The sequence below is a fragment of the Thamnophis elegans genome, chromosome 8, assembly GCF_009769535.1.
Source record: "Thamnophis elegans isolate rThaEle1 chromosome 8, rThaEle1.pri, whole genome shotgun sequence".
NCBI classification, from domain to species: Eukaryota; Metazoa; Chordata; class Lepidosauria; order Squamata; family Colubridae; genus Thamnophis; species Thamnophis elegans.
The window spans coordinates 9,514,965-9,535,511 of record NC_045548.1 but is presented as its reverse complement, the minus strand read 5'-3'; the positions used below and the strand labels follow the sequence as shown (position 1 = coordinate 9,535,511).

Genomic DNA, 20,547 nt, shown 5'->3' with positions numbered 1-20,547 from the left:
CTTAAAGTTGGCTCAGTCTTCCATCCTTCCAAGGTGGGTAAAATGAGGACCCAGATTGTTGGGGGAAATATGCTGACTCTGTAAACCGCTTAGAGGGGGCTGGAAAGCACTGTGAAGCGGTATATATGTCTAAGTGCTAGTGCTATTGCTATAAACCCTCATGAGAAAATAAAACCTGCCTGTTTCCGGATAGCACTCTACTTACTTACAAAGATGAACCACGGAGAAGTATTCATATTATCTTTAGGAGGTGCAGTTTTTCTCCTTTCAGAGTATATTGTAACTCATTTCAGAGTTACAATGCAGGATTTTAAACCAGTTTCTTTTTCTTGACATATTTATTATAACTAATATTAGTAAATCTATTAATTAAACATTTAAGCAGAACATTTTACTTACTGAATATAAGGATGTCCTATTCTCCTTTAATATAAAGTCTTCTCAGGCCTCAAATATCCACTTTTGTGCTACAGTTTTCTGTCAACAAAAAAAGACATTTATCATCTTCATGAAATTCAAGAATATATAATTATAAAAGGCATACGTAAGAGAGAGAAAGAGTGCATATACACACACACAGTTGAACTATTCAGTTTCAAAAATAATCAGGAAGTGGTCAATCATTTACAGTATTTGATTTGGAACTGTCTTAAAAATTTTTAACTAATTTGCGATTTTGACTGATATTTTTTGTTGAGAAGTTACATACATACTATTAATTCAATTCTTATTACAGGTAGTCTTTGACATACAACAGTTCATGAAGTGACTGTTTAAAGTTGCAAAGGCACTGAAAAATGTGACTTATGACCGTTTTTCAAAGTTACAACCTTTGCCGCATCCCCATGATGATGTGATCAAAATTCAGAGGCTTGGCAACTGATTCACATTCATGACTGTTGCTGTGTCCCAAGGTCAGGTGATCACCTTTTGCAACCCTTTGACAAGCAAAGTCAATGGGGAAGCCAGATTCACTTAACAACCATGTTCCTAATTTATCAACTGCAGTGATTCACTTAACGACTGTGGCAAGAAAAGTCGTAAAATGGTGCAAACCTCCTTTAACAAATGTTTCAATTCACAACAGAAATTTTGGACTCAATTGGGGTCATAAGTAAAGGACTACTAGTATGAATAAAGATATATATACTCAAACCTGTTGGCAGCCAGAAATGAAAAGCAGGCTGTAATTTCCAGGAGCAGTAATGTCATTACAAGGATCTTTCATATTTCCTTTTTTAACTGTTCCCTCGTCCAGACTATAATCTCATTCTATATATAATCTCATTGATAATACATTAGATGCAGCAAAATTCCCTAGTAAGTATGAAAATAACTTTATGGCCGTATAGTTTTATACAGAAGGTTTTTAAACTCTATATAATGTATTCTGGTCCAAATAACTTAAATTAATATGATCAGCACATATTTTAAGAACTTCTAAATATCTTGTAATGTATTACAAAAGAACTGCTTTATAACTGTTTTCATGCACTATCTGACAATAAGGCTGTGTATTATTGTCTTGAAAATAATCAACCTGCTACATATTCATTTTACTTGAAAACAAAAATGCAACATTATAAATGATAGTTTAAGGGGAGGAAATTCCCTGCAACTGAAAGCAGCATTTTATTTTTTAAAACTTACAAACAACAGGTAGGAATGAGAATTAAATCTTACAGAATGTAATAATTTAAGTTTTTAGCAATTTGTAGATCATAGACTGAAAAATTTGACCAATGCATTAAAAACAAACAGAGAGGATGTCAGTATTTTATTTTAGAAAGCAAAATCTTGTCTACCTAATTTGAAAACTGTCTTGTAAGTGCTACCTTTATATAAAATGAATCCGGAATCCATAATATAATTGGGTTTCATGTTTCAAAATGATGTTGGCATCCAGCCATAAAGCAAAGTTGTCTTTTTTAAAAATAGGCTATGGATTAAGGAGGACTCCTACAACCACAGAAGTCATAACACAGCAAACCGTGATCTGATCCTATCTTGGAACAATCATAGTCAACTTCCTATAAAGCATGCAAAGATTCAATTCTGATACGAACTTCCTTAAAATCATTTAACTGTTAGCACTTTGTTCCACCTCAATATTTTCAAACTGTCCTTTTATTTCCTTTCTTATTTAAAAAAAATAAATACAAGTTTTTATGTAATCTGAACAGAAATGTACGTGCACTGAAAATTGAAAGACTGGTTTTAAGTAGTTGAAGGTATTAAAGCTGTGCAGTTTGTTCAAAAATGGTGCTTTGTAATATATGGTAGTGCACGAATACCTCTTTTTAAAACAGCCACCTCAGCCTCACAACGCTGATCCAAAAGCTGTTGCCAGGAGTCTCTGCAATTTGGGTGTATGCATGACTCAAATGCTAGGCGCAGCTTCTGAAGCAGCTATGAAAGTCTGTAAAAAAAAATATATGCCTGCTCTAATGGTTTCTCCAAAAAGAGAGCGAAAGAGAGCACTCTTGCACATTCTTAAGTATGTATTTTCAAGACTTGTATCATTTTAGATGGTAACAATAATTAGCACCAATACCACTATGCTTCAGTTGCAAAATATCTTACCACACACTATAAATTCAATGTCTTGTTTTCAAAATAATCAGCTAGGCTATAATAGCAGGAACACCAATTTCTGTGCAGAAATTTCTAAGACACTTCTCTGTCATTTTACTAAGAATACATATTGAAAGAGAAGAACAGAATTCAAGCACATGCTACAATTTATTTTTATTTCATGCTTTCAAATTTAATGTTATTATTCACAGAGGAAAAAGCACAATGTTTCATAGCCCCAGAAAATGTTTTCTGCACTCAAGCTATCTCACCCCCCCACCACTGTACTCCCACAGTAGTTTCAGTATTACTTCAGTTCCGTTAAGATTCATACACAACTCAGCTAATATCTGACCACTCTTGGCTTTGCATTCATTTGACCTCAATAGACGTTGTTTGCTCAGAAAAATGATACTGTTTTGCAATGAATGAGAATACAACACGTTATATTTATAAAATAACCCTATTGTCAAATAGAAAACCACTAAGCTGTAAGTTCTATTTAGCCTAAGATATATCCACCCTAAGGGTTACACAATAATTTGTCTGAAAAATTTCAGGATGATATTAAAATTCTTTTTCCATGGACAAAATCAGAACCAATTATTGAAAAGATTTTCATTTTGGCCTTCCGCCAGCCACCAGAAGAAATCCGCAGGCTTCCACGGGGCTGCGAAGGCAAAAATGCCCCCGTTTTTGTAAAAAAAACAGGCAAAAACAGGGCGTTTTTCCATAAATGGAGGTGTGTTTGCCTTCCCCCAGCCCTGCTGAAGCCTGCAGAGTGCTCCTAGGTGCCAGGGAGGACAAAAACTGTTTTTTTTCTTACTTACCGCTTCGAAATCTTGGTGCGTCTTATAGTTCAAAAAATACGGTATTTGGTTTAGGGGGGGAAATGAAAATATGGAAAGATGAAATCCTTCTATATTACAACCTTAAATTAAAGTTTTAAAAACAAGCAAATCCTCCTGTACTACTAGATTTGCTAGGGACTGAATGGGGAAATTGTGCATATGGTCACACATGCAAAAACATGGGTAAGTTCTACAGCAAATTGATTAACTTTAAAATACCACAGGTTAGCATTAATGCTAAAGTTTGTGAATGATATAAATGTATACATTCCACTGCCAAATTAAATTCCAGCTGAAGTTATAATCCAAAAACTAAATATTTTGCTTATTGCATGTTTCAGCGCCAGGATAATAATCTCTATCAGTTATTTCAAACTAACTCTGTGGTAGATAAATTTTTGCCCTCGGGATGTTTTGCTCAGAACTCCCATAATCCTTGCCACTGGCAACATTGCATAGGATTTAGGAAAACTGAAATTAAAAACATCTGGAGGGCATAAGTTTGCTTATTCAGAATCAAAGACAGAAAACTTTTTCTAGAGCCAAATTTTATATGTAAAAGCTAACATCTGTCACTAGGCCCATTCAGTTTCTTTCTTAATCTGAACATTTTGCACATCACTGTTTTTTCTCTTTTGTGAATGCAATGGCTTAAAAAATCCACCATCGTAGAGAGATAATTTAGGAATTACAAATTTAAAGGATTCTTTGTTACAGTAGAATACACTACCAGTAAAACAAACAAGTTCTAAGAAACAGAAATGTTGCCTACAGGTAGTCCTCGATTTACAACTGTTAGTGACCATTCTAAGTCACAATGGCACTGAAAAAGGTGACTTAAGAAAGTTTATACTTACTACCGTTGTAGCATCAGCATGATCACATGATCAAAATTCAAACACTTGGCAACTGACTCATATTTAGGAGAGTTGCACTGTCCAGGTTCATGTGATCACCTTTGGTGACCTTTTGACAAGCCAATAGGGAAGCCAGATTCACTTAACAACAGTTACTGACATAAAAACTGCAGTGTTTCATTTAACAACTGTGGCAAAGAAGGTGGTAAAGTGGGGCAAAATCCCCACTTTACCACTTAATAACTGTTTCAGCAACAGAAAATTTGGGTTCAGTTATAGTCATAAATTGAGGACCACCTATATTTTGAGGGAAGTAGCATACACTTGGAAACTCATACTACAGGTTTCGTAACTTTTATCAGTTTCCAAATATGATCTGTTTCATTATTTATCTTAAAACTGAATGCCTAGATCTATTCAAGGATAATTTTTTTTTTCTATTTGTGTTCTCTAAAAAGGCGAAATGACTATAGCATCAGAGTATTTGTTGTCATCTTAGAACACATGACATGTTTTGAAGGGTCAAGAACAATTCAGCAAGGCCAACTCAGCGTGGCTAAGTTGCCATGGCCCAGAGGTGGGTTCCTACCAGTTCGCACCTATTCGGTAGAACCGGTTCATCAAATCTACCGAACCGGTTAGAAGAGGTCCCACCAGTGGACCCGGAAAGCAGGACACACCTACAGAAGAGGTTCCAAAATTTTTTGAAACCCACCACTGGTCCTTGGATATGATTATTCTACACTATCATGCTCATATTTATAAAACTCAGTGCCTCTGTGAAAGGGAAGGATGACTACTGCGTTTGTGGTGCAATCAGAACATTGTGTGTGTTGAAGTTGTTTTAACGCAAACCAAAGATGCCTTTTAAAAAACTAGTTTACATCATATTCTTATGCATGCCAGTGCTGTGTGTGAGGTAATTTAAGGTGGTTCTGACAAGTGTCGTCGGCATCTTCATATCTGGTCACATGGGCGGCAAGCCAGTCCCATCCGGTCACATGGGTGGCAAGCCACTCCCACAAAGGAGGCCACGCCCACAGAGTAGGTTCAAACAATTTATGAAACCCACCATTGCCATGGCCCCATTTGCCATGGTCAATTCACTGTGGGACAACTTGCTGCAGGACAAGAGTTACACTACTATCAAACAAACAATGGAATAGAATCATTGAAGAAAGGATGCCAAAGGAGGGACAAAATAAAATGTGGAAAAAAAAATTAAAATATTTTTTTAATTACTTTAAATACTTAAGTTCTGTTGTTGAATTGTCCCACAGCGAGTTGGCCACGGAAAAATGTCCCGCTGCAAGTTAGCCATAGTACGTTGTCTGCAGCAAGTTGGCCACAGCAAATTGGTCACATCAACTTGTCCCATTCTGTGTTTTGCAATGACAACTTTTTGAACCATTATGGAAAGATTTTTTTGGCCTGGCAGTCAGTGTCCCATAACCATGTTAGAAAAAGGCATCTTCCCACCCACTCCCAAACTCTCAGTTTCTAGAATACAGTACAAATTTTGTAATTAGGCTAATTAAATAAATCCATTTTGATATTCAATTAAATCGGACGCCAAATGAATGTAATTTTTCCCAATTATATACAACGTATGACTTTCAAAATCCACAGGAACCAAACACATTATCTGAGATGATTCTTCTGGAACCAAAGTTAATTACACCATAGATGAAAGGCAAACCATCGAAGGTTTTTCCAAAGATAAGGTTACAAGCCAACAGAGGCGTAACTTGAAACCTCACTGGCTATACCTTCTGCCAATCACTCCAGTAAATGATGCTTATGAAAAGCTGCCACTGCCTGCTACACCTACTTGGAAGGTTTTTGTCCTCCTTTCCCATCATGGTAAAGGTTATGGTTTCCCCTGTCCAGTCGTGTTCAACTCTAGGGGGTGTCCGAAGTTGCTTCCAGTCTCATGTGGCTGGCATGACTATATGCCAAGGTACACAGAACACTGTTACTTACTACTGAAGAGGTACCTATTTATCTACTCACATTTGCATGCTTTTGAACTGCTAAGTAGACAAGAGCTGGAACAAGAATGGGAGCTCATCCCATCACACATTGCTTGGGTCTCGAACTGTCAACCTTCCAGTCAAGAAGCCCGATGTTTTAACCACCAGGCTACCACACACACCCCTCCCATCATGCAAGACAGGCACAAAAATGTGAAACAAGCCCATTTTTACTCCTAACATAGGCCATAATGCAGTAGCAGATCACCTCCAACAAACTGCTATAACATCTCTCTTAAAAGGAAAAAATTATGATTCTGGACAACGAATTAAGTTTGAAGTTAATGTTACTGAATATTTATGGTCTTCAAGACCACTCCATAATAAAAGTATCGAAATTGTTTACTGAAGTAATCATCTTGGGGTGTTGCAGCAAAGAAATGTGTGAACCTTTACCAATTTTACTATCATATAAGCTTTCATGGACCGTATTTACCTAATCCAAAATAAATATACCACAAAATTATATACAGGATTTTTTTAAAAAATATGTCTAAGATAAATTGCATAATAAGCAGTTCTTACATGAAGAAAATTGTATCGTTATAAATAGTGATAGTCTTCCTTTAGGAATATCAGTATATCAGATTATGCTATCTGGAAAAAAAACAGCAAAGGCTCAAAAGTGAAAGATATACTGTTGTAGGCCAAGTCTATCTTCTTCTCTTTTATCTGAAAATGTGTCTGATGAAAAAGTACATTCCATTTACTAGGATATATTAGTTCAACCTCAATCCATCTTCATAGTCCACTCATTTTATTTCGGGTCTCCAATGTGGACTACTGAAATCCATTCAGCAAGTTTAATTTAACAAATACAAATATTAAGAGTTCTACCATTTACCTTCGTTATTTCTTCCTTTTATCATAGGTATCCTTTCAATTAATGAAAAGTTGTTTCTCCAACATTATATTAGAAATAAAAAAAACTCTGAACAAATGAATAAAATGATATGGGTTAAGTATATTTAACCTAACAAAACAATTTATACCTGTCCTTTCTCTATTTAGATCCTTAATTCTCAGCTATTCTTTGAAATATACTTTATACTAGGGTTATAAAAATCCTGCACAATAATGGAAATGTTTTCTGATGATTATAAAGTTTGCTCCAACTTTGAAACTGTTTTCCTGCCACACAGGAACTTATGTCATATAACAGATTAGACCTGTAGTCTCCTTTCCTGGATTCCTATTGATTGACAGAAGGGAACTTTGTGATTCACTGAACAGATATATTTTTTAAATATTATGTTTATGCTTCATAATAAAAAGTATTTGTCAGTAAAGGTAGTCTTCATCTTATGACCATAATTGAGCTCGGCGTTATAGTTGTTAATGTGTGCTTGTTGTTAAGCAGGTAATATGACCACGGACCAATTTTACAACCTTTTTTTTGTAGCAGTTAAGTCATTAAGCAAATCCATTGTCTATAGTGGACTTTTTTTTTTTTTTTTGCCAGACATAAACATCACTTTCTGGCCAACTTTTTTTTCATAAATTTTGGTTGCAAATGCGGGTCAGGTGCCAAGCACCCAAAATGCAATCATGTGACCCCCCCCAGGGGGGCTGTCAAAACTTCAAATCCCTCCCCTCAAGAGGTTGAATTGAATTGAATTGAATTTATTGCACTTATATGCCGCCTTTTTCCCCGAAGGGGACTCAGGGCGGCTCACAATCCAAGTCAGGGAAGGGGATACAGATAAGGGATAAAAAGACGAACAAAACAATACACAATTTAAAAGCACACAACAACCATACCATTCGAGGAGGGGGGCAAAAGGTCTTTAGCCCCAGGCCTGTCGGAACAGCCAGGTTTTAAGGGCTTTGCGGAAGGCCTGGAGGGTGGTGAGGGTTCGAATCTTCACGGGGAGTTCGTTCCAGAGGGTCGGAGCAGCCACAGAGAAGGCTCTCCTCCGGGTAGTCGCCAGCCGCCATTGGCTGGTGGATGGAATTCGGAGGAGGCCTAATCTGTGGGATCTAATCGGTCTATTGGAGGTAATTGGCAGCAGGCGGTCTCTCAAGTACCCAGGTCCAATACCATGAAGGGATTTATAAGTGATGACTAGCACCTTGAAGCGTATCTGAAGACCAATAGGCAGCCAGTGCAGCCCGCGGAGGATAGGTGTTACGTGGGTGAACCGAGGTGCACCCACGATTGCTCGCGCGGCTGCATTCTGGACAAGCTGAAGTCTCCGAATGCTCTTCAAGGGCTGCCCCATGTAGGTTCAATGTAACTTCAACCAGTCACTAAGTAACCAGTCACTGTGTGTGCATATGCCTTCAAATCAGTCTTGACTTCTGGCAACTGCCTGATTAATTCTGTCAATTTTCTTGGCAAGTTTTTTTTTTTTCCTGTAGTGGTTTACCATTGCCTACTTTCTAGGACTGAGAAAAAGTGACTGGCCCAAGGCCCGCCCCACTGGCTTCATGCCTAATGCAGAATTAAAAATGAATTTTACAGAAACATGATCTATTCCGTGTTAAGAGCCGAAAACAAAATACAGCTGCATTTTTTTCATATAATGTAGCCTATGGCACATTTATCAATTCTCGAGAGCAAAGTGACATTCTGAACTGATTAAATGGCATACTTTACTGCTTGACTATAAGTACTTGTAGTTCCAAACTAGTTTGCTTAAAATTTATAAAATTAACTTTATGTAGAAGGCTATTTTATAGTATATTTCCATCACATTTTCTTGGGTTTTTCACCAGTTGCAAAAATTATATCGTAAGTAGGACTGAACGTTAAGAGTAACCAATTTGGTTAGATGTAGCACAAAAAGAAAATGTGTGACAAGCAACATTTATTTGAAATTACCTTCCTTTTCAAAATATATACAGGTATTCCTCGAGTTATAAATGTAATGGAGCTTGCCCATTACAGTCATACGTTTTTACAGTCATTAAGTGACGCACTCACGTGATTGCCTCACATAACCAGTATTTCCCCCCACCCCCAGGTATTATTGCTAAGGACAGGTCATTAAATAGAGTGAATGATTTTCCTTGCATCTTCTCGGAAGTAATTGATACTACAGAAATAAATGAAATAAGTTTATATTGACCAACTATTATCAAATGAAGAATGCAATTGAATTGTAAAGATTCTTTTTCCATTAATTCACATCCATGTTTTAATTGTGTATATTTATTTTTGTAAACTACCATTAGAATATTTTTTTTAGAAAACACATACACTTTGTATTTACATAGCTCTTATATGTCTATCCTTACCATAATGATTATTTTCTATTCATCTGAAGGACAAACACAACAGTTTTCAGCCTTGCTTGGAACAACCTACTTAAGTTAAAGCTCAAAACTCTTTTTCCTGAATCACACTGCCTGAAAGTTTAAATTCAAAATAACTCTTTATTGTCATTATAAACATAACAAGTTACTTGATTAAACCACAGTGCAGAGGTTGTGCTTGTTGAAACTCCTGAAGTGGTAGCTTAATGGTTGGTCCAGAGGTAAACAAAACATTGTAGACTTGGTTTGACAAGTTATGTACACTTCTACCAGATTTCAGATTTTGATTAAACTGAAAACTAAAGCATCTTTCACAGAGATTACTCCACATATTCAATTTTACATGGGGCTGCCCCTGAAGAGTGTCCGAAGACTACAGCTGCTCCAGAATGCAACCGCGCGAGCGATAATGGGTGTACCTAGATACACCCATGTTACACCTATCCTCCGTGAGCTGCACTGGCTTCCCATTGGTCTCCGGACTCGCTTCAAGGTGCTAGTCGTTACTTTTAAAGCCCTACATGGTATTGGACCTGGCTACCTGAGAGACCGCCTCCTGCCATTCACCTCCCAACGACCAATAAGATCACACAGATTGGGCCTCCTCCGGGTGCCGTCGACCGGACAATGTCGACTGGCGGCTCCCCGAGGGAGGGCCTTCTCTGTAGCTGCACCGGCCTTGTGAAACGAGCTACCTGCAGAGATCCGGACCCTCACCACTCTCCCGGCCTTCCGTAAAGCGACCAAGACCTGGCTGTTCCGGCAGGCCTGGGGCTGTTGATTAATTTCCAGCCCCACTTGATGGAATGGATGTTGTATTGATTTTAATATTGTATTTTTAAATATTTTAAATGCTTTTACTTTGTTGTGAGCTGCCCAGAGTCCCTAGGGAGTGGGCAGCATACAAATCCTATTAAAGTTAAAGTTAAAGTTTACAAAATGCTCCGTTTTCCTTTTAAAGCAATTTGAAGGAGTGCCCTCATAAAAGAATATTTTATTGTGGGCTTGAGGTTGAGCAATATGGCATAAAAACACTACTCCCTAAGAAAGCAGTCTTTACAAATGAACATTTACAGAAAACAAATAATCTAGCTCTCAAATCTGTTTAAAACAAATGGTAAAAAGCCAAAAAGGAGGCAAATAGACCACAAGCAATCCATATTTCCTGCATTTCCAATTAAACAAGACACAGCTTACAAAAATCCCTAAGTATGGGATTTACATGACCCAGAAGAGACACTCTCATTCCTCAGTCAATTACGTAACTAAAGTTGTCACCTCAAATGCAGTGGTTTGCATATAACATAGAATCCCCATCAGCAAATAAAAATACTAATATCACAAGTAAACCTATTATTGTTAACATATAACAGGCATAAGAATCATCCTAAAAAATAAACCACCACCAGTAGATTTCTATTCCTCACAAAATTTCATTGAATTAAATGTGGTGTTTTACAATTTTCAATAACCTCACTTAACCTGATGACCTTCAGATGTGTTGGCCATTTCTCACAATTCTTCAATCTTCAATTTCTTCCAAGTAATTGTCACACTAATTTTTTCACGATTATTATTGTTACAGTCAAGCATGCCAATACTGCACCCTACCTTAATTTCTTCAAATGCTGTTCATAAAAGAGAAAAAGGCAGAAAAGCTATAATAAAAAAAAGCAGTTGAATTTCACACACTTTCAAGTTAAAAACAAGCAGATGTGGAAAAGGACTGAAACTGAAACAGAAGAGGAAGGGGTGTTGTCAGTTAGAAGCAATATTTTTTTTAAAAAAAAAATCTGTATTTCAGATCGTTAACTATATACTTTTCTCATGAAAAAAAAGGGGGGAGGATTTCTGGAATGAAATCAGACAAACGCTAATGAATTGTAGAGATTTTGAATTCATTTATGTAACCAATTTTTTTAAAAAGACGCAATATTTGGAGAAATGCTGACAGTTTTAAGATCCTTCAGCTGATTAAAAACTCAAGAAAAAGGGATGTACCTCACTACAAAAATTGAAATATTGCTATGTTTTCATTTGTCCCATCTCTTTCCTTGAAATAACATTCCACAAAGTTGAACTTCTGAAGACAACGATAATGTTTGCATGACTTTTTCTATGGGTATTTTCAAGTATACTTTTGACTGCATCTACAACACAATTTCGAATAGATAATAATACGCTACAAGAAATACAGTCAGAATCAATAATACTCCTTATCAAGTCTAACTCCTGGTGACTACTGAGACATATCCACGTTGTCTTCTTGGCGACAATTTAGAAGCAATTTGGCATTAGTATCGTCCAGCATGGTATGTTCCAGCATGGTTTAGTCCCATTTTAGAACTCAAAGACAATATGCAACTATAGTGGGGTAAACGATTACAGATGCTTATTCCTTCTAATGCTATAGCCTGATTTTTATGAAGATCGAAGAACCAAGGTGTTAACAACCTTTATGTTTTTAAAATTATTTATAGCTAAGGTTTTTCACAATCATATCAGTCTAAGCTTCATTATCATCTGACAAGTCCTACCACTATTAGTGTATTAATTATATATTGAGCAGCATATATACACATAGATTGAAGAGTAAATCAAATTTACTATTTATACTTGGAGAAGCTTATATTGCAACGATGATGTTATACCGTTAGGTAGTGAAACATCTGCCAGCAAATAACTAACCTCAAAGAGCCCCAAGGACTCCACATATATACACAGAAAAGAAGTAAAACCCCAAGCTACATGTCTCATCTTCCTTCTGAAAAAAAGAGTATTACAAAGACTACAGTTACATTACTAGAAATAATATATATATGGAATTACAGTAGCTTCAGTACTGTACTCCATTGACGTACTGTACTTTCTTCCACTGAAATTATGCAGATAAATAAATGCAGTTGAAAATTAAAGGGGTTTTGCTCCTTTACCTATCGTAGAATCGGAGCGAAACTGTGGCACTTCAAGGACCGTGTTCGAGACCGGGACATCTTGGTGCTAACCAACGTGGCGGCGAAGGGCCATGTCAACCGGCAAGATGGCACACACTCTAGGGCTTTTTGTACTGAGGCAATGGCACTCGGCGCCTGGGCAGAGAGGCATCTTCGATCACTCAGGGCAGAGCACATCACTGGAGTGAACAATCATCAAGCCGACTGGCTCAGTCGGTCCACAGTCGACCACGGAGAGTGGAGTCTTCTTCCGGAGCTGTTCCAGACCATCTTCTCCCGCTTCGGCCGTCCAGAGGTGGACCTGTTTGCCACACCACAGAACACTCGGGTGGAATGTTTCTTCTCTTCCTGACTCGGGGGACGGAAGAGGTCAACGCCGGACGGGTTAGCCAGAGGGCCTGCTCTACGCTTTCCCTCCTCTTCCCCTTCTCCATGGGGTAGTTCGGAAGGTGATCTCAGAGAGGGCGGCACTCATCTTAGTGGCGCCTTACTGGCCGCGCCAGGCATGGTTTGTGGACCTCATGTGACTGTCAGTGTCACATCCATGGAGAATCCCGGGGAGCGATGTAGACCTCAGGCAGGGGAACCTGGTGCATCCCGAGCCACAGTGGCTGCAACTAGCCATATGGAGATTGAGCGGGAACGCCTAAGGGACGCCCAGCTTTCCCAGAGAGTAATCTCCACCACTGAGGCCTCACTCAGGGGTTCCACCACCAAGATCTATGATTCCACCTGGCGGGTCTTTGCAGAGTGGTGCCGGGCCTGGAAGCGGATCCCCGCGGGGCTTCAGTACCGCATGTATTGGAGTTTCTCTAAGAGGGATTGGATAAAGGGCTCTCACATGGCACCCTTAAGAGGCAGGTAGCAGCCCTATCCATGATCATTCAGGGAGAAGGGTTCCTTCCACTTTCCCAACTTCTCTTAGTTAAGAGGTTACTGAGGGGCGCGGACAATCTCCACCCCCACCCCCCGGTAGTCCACAGATTTTCAACTTGGAACCTCACTACAGTTCTCCAAGCCATGACAGGGGCACCATTCGAACCACTGACGGCTGACCTGAAGTTCATGACCCTGAAGGTAGTATTCCTCGTGGAGGTCACCTCGGCCTGTCACATCTCCAAACTGGGGGCGTTGTCCTCCAGGTCGGATCTTTGCACATTCCACAATATCTTAAAGGTTAACCCTTTGCTTACTGAGGTCGTATAAGTTGCCTTCAGGTACCATAAGCTCATCTGATGACAATCTGAGGTCAAAGCTTTTGTCACCCTAACTTAGAAATACATTATCTGCATAGTTGAAGAGTCCCAACGAGGGGCCCATGCCCCATAGGGGGGCAATCTGATTTTTAATGGGGCAATTTGAACCTGTTTAAACCAAGTTGATGGCCTTTTAGGCTTCCTCCATGTGAGTAGAGTTCACTTTTTGAGCAAAGTAAGAATTATATGTCACCAGGAAGGGGGGGGGGGGAATCAGGATTTTAAAGATGCTTAGGTGAGGCATGGCCAAAAGAAGGTTGGGAACCACTGGTCTAACATCTTTATAGCTTTTTAAAAAGTGCTTAGAATATATTTTTGTAGAAGCTATTAACTCCTAATTTTAATTGTTGGTTTCCCTTGTTTTTAACATTTTGATTTTTTTTTTTTTGCTGTAGATTGCTAAATGTACAATAAATATATTAACTTATAAAAACATATAAATAAAATGCATAATCCTTAAAATTACAGATGACATAATATTGCAAGGCCCTATTATGTGAATTTGCCCATTCAAGTATTTCTCGAGTTTTAAACGGTTCAGATGTCAGCAATACATAATAGTTTCTACCTCAAGGACTGTGTCCAATTCTGGATGTCACACAATAGAAAGCACTCAGACCATCTGGAATAGGTTCAGAAGAGGATTAAAAAAATGTCAAGGGACTGGAAACCAATGTCAACTATGAGAGATACTAGGTACCTAGAACTGTTGAAGAAGGCATGGCTGAGGGCAACATGAGAGCATTCTTCAAATGCCTGAAGAAATATTAGAACATGAAAGAAGGCCAAAACTTGTTTTATGTCATCTAATAGCATAGGACATAGCATATTGAATTTCACTTGCATCCTTTCCTAGCTGACTTTCCTCCCCTACCCAAAAGCCATTTCCCCCATTCTGACATCTATTTGTAAACTGTATTCCTTAAGTGTGTCCTAGGCCACCACCATCACCCCTCAAAAGTAGCCCCTGAGATCCAGAAGCCTCTGTTATCAGACTAAATACTTTGAATTCAGAGCAAAAAATTAAGTTGTCCTTGGGAGCAAAATAATACAATGAGCAAAAGCTTGGTCCCAAATATATTCCTCACTACGTGGAAACTACTCCCAATTTTGATTCATCTCTCTGAAAACCTCTAGGGTCTGCTGAGAATCTCTCCTGCTAGATCAGAATACCCCACTTCCATTATAAAACGGGAGAAGAAATGCATTCCAAAAAGAGTAATTGCCTGCAATTACTGCATCTTTTGGGTTTCCCATTTCCTTTACATACAAATACATCATGCCACAATCTTTCCTTTCAGGATAGGCAACATTATGCAAAGGCAGAAGAGAAGAAAGAGTAAGTAAAAGAAAATAAATATGGGAAATAAGAAGAAAGGAAATCTAACACCACCATCACCTGTTATACCTTGTCATAGTACCGGTAGTCCTTGACTTGAAAGAGTTTTCTTAGTTACTGTTTGACGATACAACGGCACTGAAAAAATGGCTTATAACTGTTTCTCCACGCTTAGGACTGTTGTAGCATCCCCATGGTCAAAATTTGGACACTTGGCAACTGGCATGTATTTATGGTGGCTACAGTATCTCGGGGACATGTAATCACTTTTTGCAACCTTCTGTGTAAAATCAATGGGAAGCCCAATTCATTTAATAACCGTGTTACTAACTTAACAACTGCAGTGATTCCGTTAACAACTCAGCATGAAAGATCATAAAATGTGGCAAAACTCACTTAACAAATATCTCACTTAAGCAATAGAAATGTTAGGGTCAATTGTGGTCATAAATGGAGAACTACCTGTTTGTTTGTTTTTTCTGGACATTCTTGCTTTTCTCACATTCATCTCTATGACAATTCATACATTATCTTTTGTTCTATAAACTACTCATCTCTTTTTTTTAGAATCTGAATACAACTAACCATAATTTTCTTGAAGTTCTATTCCTTTTGACCCATTAACTTTTCCTTCACATATTTGTTTGCAATTCAACCATCATTCATTATTTCTTCCTTGACATACCTCTTTGACACTGATCACTTATTTTCATATTGCATCCACATTCATTCTCCATTTATCCTTGATTGTTTGTTTCCTATTTTATTTACACACTTACCCATTTCCAATGCATTCAATTTTTTTTTTTAGGTTTCCCCTGACATTTTCAATTTCCATTTCTACATAAGCACTTTCTACCGCATAGCTATGCTTGCTTCTTTTAACAAAAATTCACCCCTCACAATTTTCATGTTACATACCCGTATCTACACATCAGTGGTGGGATTCAGCCGGTTCGCACCTATCCGGGAGAACCGGTTGTTAACTTTCTAAGCAGTTCGGAGAACCGGTTGTTGGAAGAAATTTTGTTTTTTTTTTCCCCACTTTACAAGGCTAATCCTGTAAGGAAGGCAGGAAGGAAACATTCTGGTGTTGTTTCTAGACTAATTTTTATTGCCTTGCTTACAGAAACTGCCTCTCCGGTTAACCTTTATTATATTCTAACAGCTAAGACGAAGCGCCCATCGACGTGAATGATGTTGAGTTGGCCACGCCCACCCAGTCACATGACCACCAAGCCCCGCCTACCCAGCTGGTCATTAGGGCAGAGAACCAGTTGTTAAATTATTTGAATCCCACCACTGTTACACATCTTAAAATGTCTTCATTCTATTTTCTGTTACTTCAATAAAATTCACACCCTTCAGTTGCACTCTGTAATAAAATAAAAAAATTCACACACTCTTTCATAACTCACATATTTTCCTCTTTTATAGTCCCATTAATTCTATTGGGAGAGGAATGTATGTTCTAACCAGCCAACCTGTATTCAATAAGAAAAGCCGAGGTGGCGCAGTGGTTAGGGTGCAGTACTGCAGGCCACTTCAGCTGACTGTTATCTGCAGTTCGGCGGTTCAAATCTTACCGGCTCAAGGTTGACTCAGCCTTCCATCCTTCCGAGGTGGGTGAAATGAGAACCCGGATTGTTGTTGGGGGCAATATGCTGACTCTGTAAACTGCTTAGAGAGGGCTGAAAGCCCTATGAAGCGGTATATAAGTCTAACTGCTACTGCTATTGCTAATATTGAAACAGAGATGGAGAATGACCAAGGGCAAAAAAGCAGTGAGGGAAGAAGCAACTTCCTGCCAGCTTCCCCATTGAATATCCTGGGGAGGAAGCTGTCAGGGAGTACTGAAAATGATGATCACATGACCGCAACCGACCACAGCAGCATAGTGGTGGTGAAGCATTTAAGCAGCCCAATTTTGCCGAAGTTTCACTCCCACATAAATAATGGGTCCTAGATTTTAGACACACTTTTTAAATTAGCCCATTTGAGGTAGGTTGATTCAGAAATTGTTGCCCTGTGATACCCTAGTTCAGGGGTAGTCAACCTTTTTATACCTACCACCCACTTTTGTATGTTAACGAGCGAGGAAGGGGGGACAGAACGGGTTTCTATATCTACATTCATATGCAAAGGTTTCTATATTCAGATTCAATAAATGCAACCGGATGCATTTACTGTCCGTCACAGTGTCTCACAATCATGTGATCACATTGCAAGCTTCACAATCAGCTTCCAATAAGCAAAGTCAATGGAGAAGCCAGCAATAAAATTGCAAATTGCAGTCATATTTCACTCAATGACTGCGGGTTATTTGCTTAGGGATTGCGGCAAAATTACCTCCATCATAAATCCAGAATGGTGATGTTTAATGATGGTGTCATTTAGCAACAGAATTGCCAATCCCAATTATGGTCATTAAATGAGGACTATCTGTACAGGAAAAGCAACCATTGTCCACTATTTTTTAATTTATTTAGTTCACAAATAGCAATAGCAATAGCAGTAGACTTATATACCGCTTCATAGGCCTTTCAGGCCTCTCTAAGCGGTTTACAGAGAGTCAGCATATTGCCCCCAACAATCTGGGTCCTCATTTTACCCACCTCGGAAGGATGGAAGGCTGAGTCAACCCTGAGCCGGTGAGATTTGAACCGCTGAACTGCTGATCTAGCAGTAGCCTGCAGTGCTGCATTTAACCACTGCGCCACCTTGGCTCTTTGAGAGGGCATGAGAAGCATATCTTTTCACAACATTAAAGCATTTTCCCGATGAAGGCAATCAATCTTAGTCCTATTTTTCATGAATACAGTATTATGTTTACAAGAGACCACCAATAATATTTGAACTAAGAACTGAAGATGTATGTTGTCTTTCTTAAACATCTACAATATGAAAAGGCTTTCAAACTCTCAATATATTTTACGTTTGTATACTTTACTATCCAGTATTAGTGAGAAAGCAGAATATAAGCATGAAATATATTTTTAAAATGTTGAATACAGGACAAAACTGGTAAAGAATTACCATTAAGTCAGTTTTACAAGTCTACAATCATCAGCCAATATTAACAATTCATCAACACTAAATAGACAGTATTTTAAAAAGAATTAATTTCCTTTCAAATACAATTGAATATAGTGGAAATAAAATTATTTTTTTCTGTTCCTGTTAAGTAAAGGTTTTCTCACTCAAACAGCAGGGGGCACTAATACCTTCCCCACAGTATTTTTTTCTTTTGAAAAAAATCACAAACATGAATATTCATTTCAAATATTTTTAAAGAAATAAGAATGAAAAAACACTAGGAAATTCATATAAGCCACAACCCAAAGGAAACATGGCAAATAGCAAAGCTCTGTGAGTATCCACATAGCAGTACTCCAAATGCTGTTGGTACTGATTATAGTTATTCTATAGCAATAGCAGTTAGACTTATATACCGCTTCATAGGGCTTTCAGCCCTCTCTAAGCAGTTTACAGAGTCAGCATATTGTCCCCAACAACAATCCCGGTCCTCATTTTACCCACCTTGGAAGGATGGATGGCTGAGTCAACCCTGAGCCGGTGAGATTTGAACAGCCGAACTGCAGAACTGCAGTCAGCTGAAGTAGCCTGCAGTGCTGCATTTAACCACTGCGCCACCTCGGCTCAAAGGTGTAAATATGTCAGTCGTTCCACCCTAGTGGAACCAGTGACAACCAGTCCCACCCCAGCAAGGATCACTTACATGCAGCCCTTACTACAGGAGCTTATTAAGGTGGTTGTTTGTTAAACTGATAAATCACATTTTCATCTTATTAAACAAGGATGACAACTGCCATCAAGGTAAGAACTGTACACTATCTAGAACCGAAGAAGTCTGTACTGTACTCTTACCATCGGGGGCATTTAAACTAAATAGAAATATATATAATAGTTTACCTAAGACGCAGTTCTAATTATCCCAGCCACTTTTGAAATTTGCTTTGGTCATTGATGGGTTTGAATTATATTATAAAAGCATCTCTATCAACCACACATTTCCATAATCAGGACATAAAAGCATAAGCGGTGTCCTGTTTGGGGACGGACGGATGGAGACACACACACACACAGACACAGACACACACACACACACACACACAATCTAGTCTAGCAGTTTGTTCCCACAGTGGCCAACCACAGTGGCACTAACAGATACTGATCTCTGTGACTACCAGGAACTGGTCCAACCGGTTTCTGAACCAGGTCCAACATGTCTTTGAAGACAATATTTGAAATAAAGATTTAAGATGCAAGAAATAATAATAATAAATGAAAAAAAAAACCTGTAGCACATTTCTAATGATGCTGTGCTGGCTTGCACAAATCATTCAGCACTGATTATTAACAATTTCATCAATTAAATATCACCACTTTAAGAATTTCCCACTAAACGTCACCCTGATAATTCTATAAACAAGTTCTGTACCAAATATCATCATTCTACCTAATGATGAAATGGTGAATGCTGGCCCTGAAGAGGGGCATAAGAACATGTCAACAAATCTGTAGATGGAGCCTAAAATTGAATTGAATTGAATAGGTTTCTATGCCGCCCAATCCCAAAGGACTCCGGGCGGCTTACAGAATAAAAAAAGAAATTAAAAGAACTTAAAAACAATAGGACACACAAAGTTAAAAAAAGAACGCAACAAACACCAATCAGAAGGCCTGCCGGAAAAGCCAGGTTTTAATGCCTTTGCGAAAGGCCATGAGAGTGGGGATGGCCCGGATCTCTGGGGGCAGCTCATTCCATATGGCTGGAGCGGCAACAGAGAAGGCCCTACTCCTAGGCACCGCCAGCCGGCATTGTCCTGCTGAAGGCACCCGGAGAAGGTCCATCCTGTGTGATCTTATTGGTCTAAGGGAGGTATATGGCAGGAGACGGTCTCGTAGGTACCCAGGTCCTAGGCCATGTAGGGCTTTAAAGGTAATAACCAGCACCTTGAATCGTGTTCGGAGACCAATGGGCAGCCAGTGCAGCTCGCGGAGGATAGGTGTGACGTGGGTGTACCTTGGCACACCCAGTATCACTCGCGCGGCTGCATTCTGGACTAGTTGCAGTCTCCGAACACTTTTCAGGGGCAGCCCCAAGTAGAGCACAAAAAACCATATGAGTTGGAATAAATGATTCCAAATGATTAAACAGAGTGGCTGCACCATAGAAATTAAGCGCTCTCTATTCATCATTCACATTGTAATGGTGGCTAGTATCTGAAATACACACAATGAAATACTGTTGCTGGCACCAAATAAATATTAGTGCTATTATAATATAATTTACCAATCTGTTCTATCAGTTAGTCTATAATTTTCTCTCCAGTGACAAAGCATATAATGGTACAAGTATGAAACTCTTTTATCTAGCATGCATCATTCAATGTCATAATTT

The 20,547-nt window shown here is 38.7% G+C and overlaps 1 protein-coding gene across 6 annotated transcripts in view; it reads right to left on the bottom strand.

Annotated features, from left to right (window-relative positions):
* ATXN1 (ataxin 1) overlaps window positions 1–20,547 on the bottom strand; it is a 221,250-nt gene that overhangs the window by 188,423 nt on the left and 12,280 nt on the right. For all 6 annotated transcript variants that reach the window (XM_032222727.1, XM_032222728.1, XM_032222726.1 and 3 more), the window contains one exon: window positions 400–477. The gene's annotated coding sequence lies outside the window, so the exon portion shown is untranslated. The remainder of the gene's footprint in view (window positions 1–399; window positions 478–20,547) is intronic.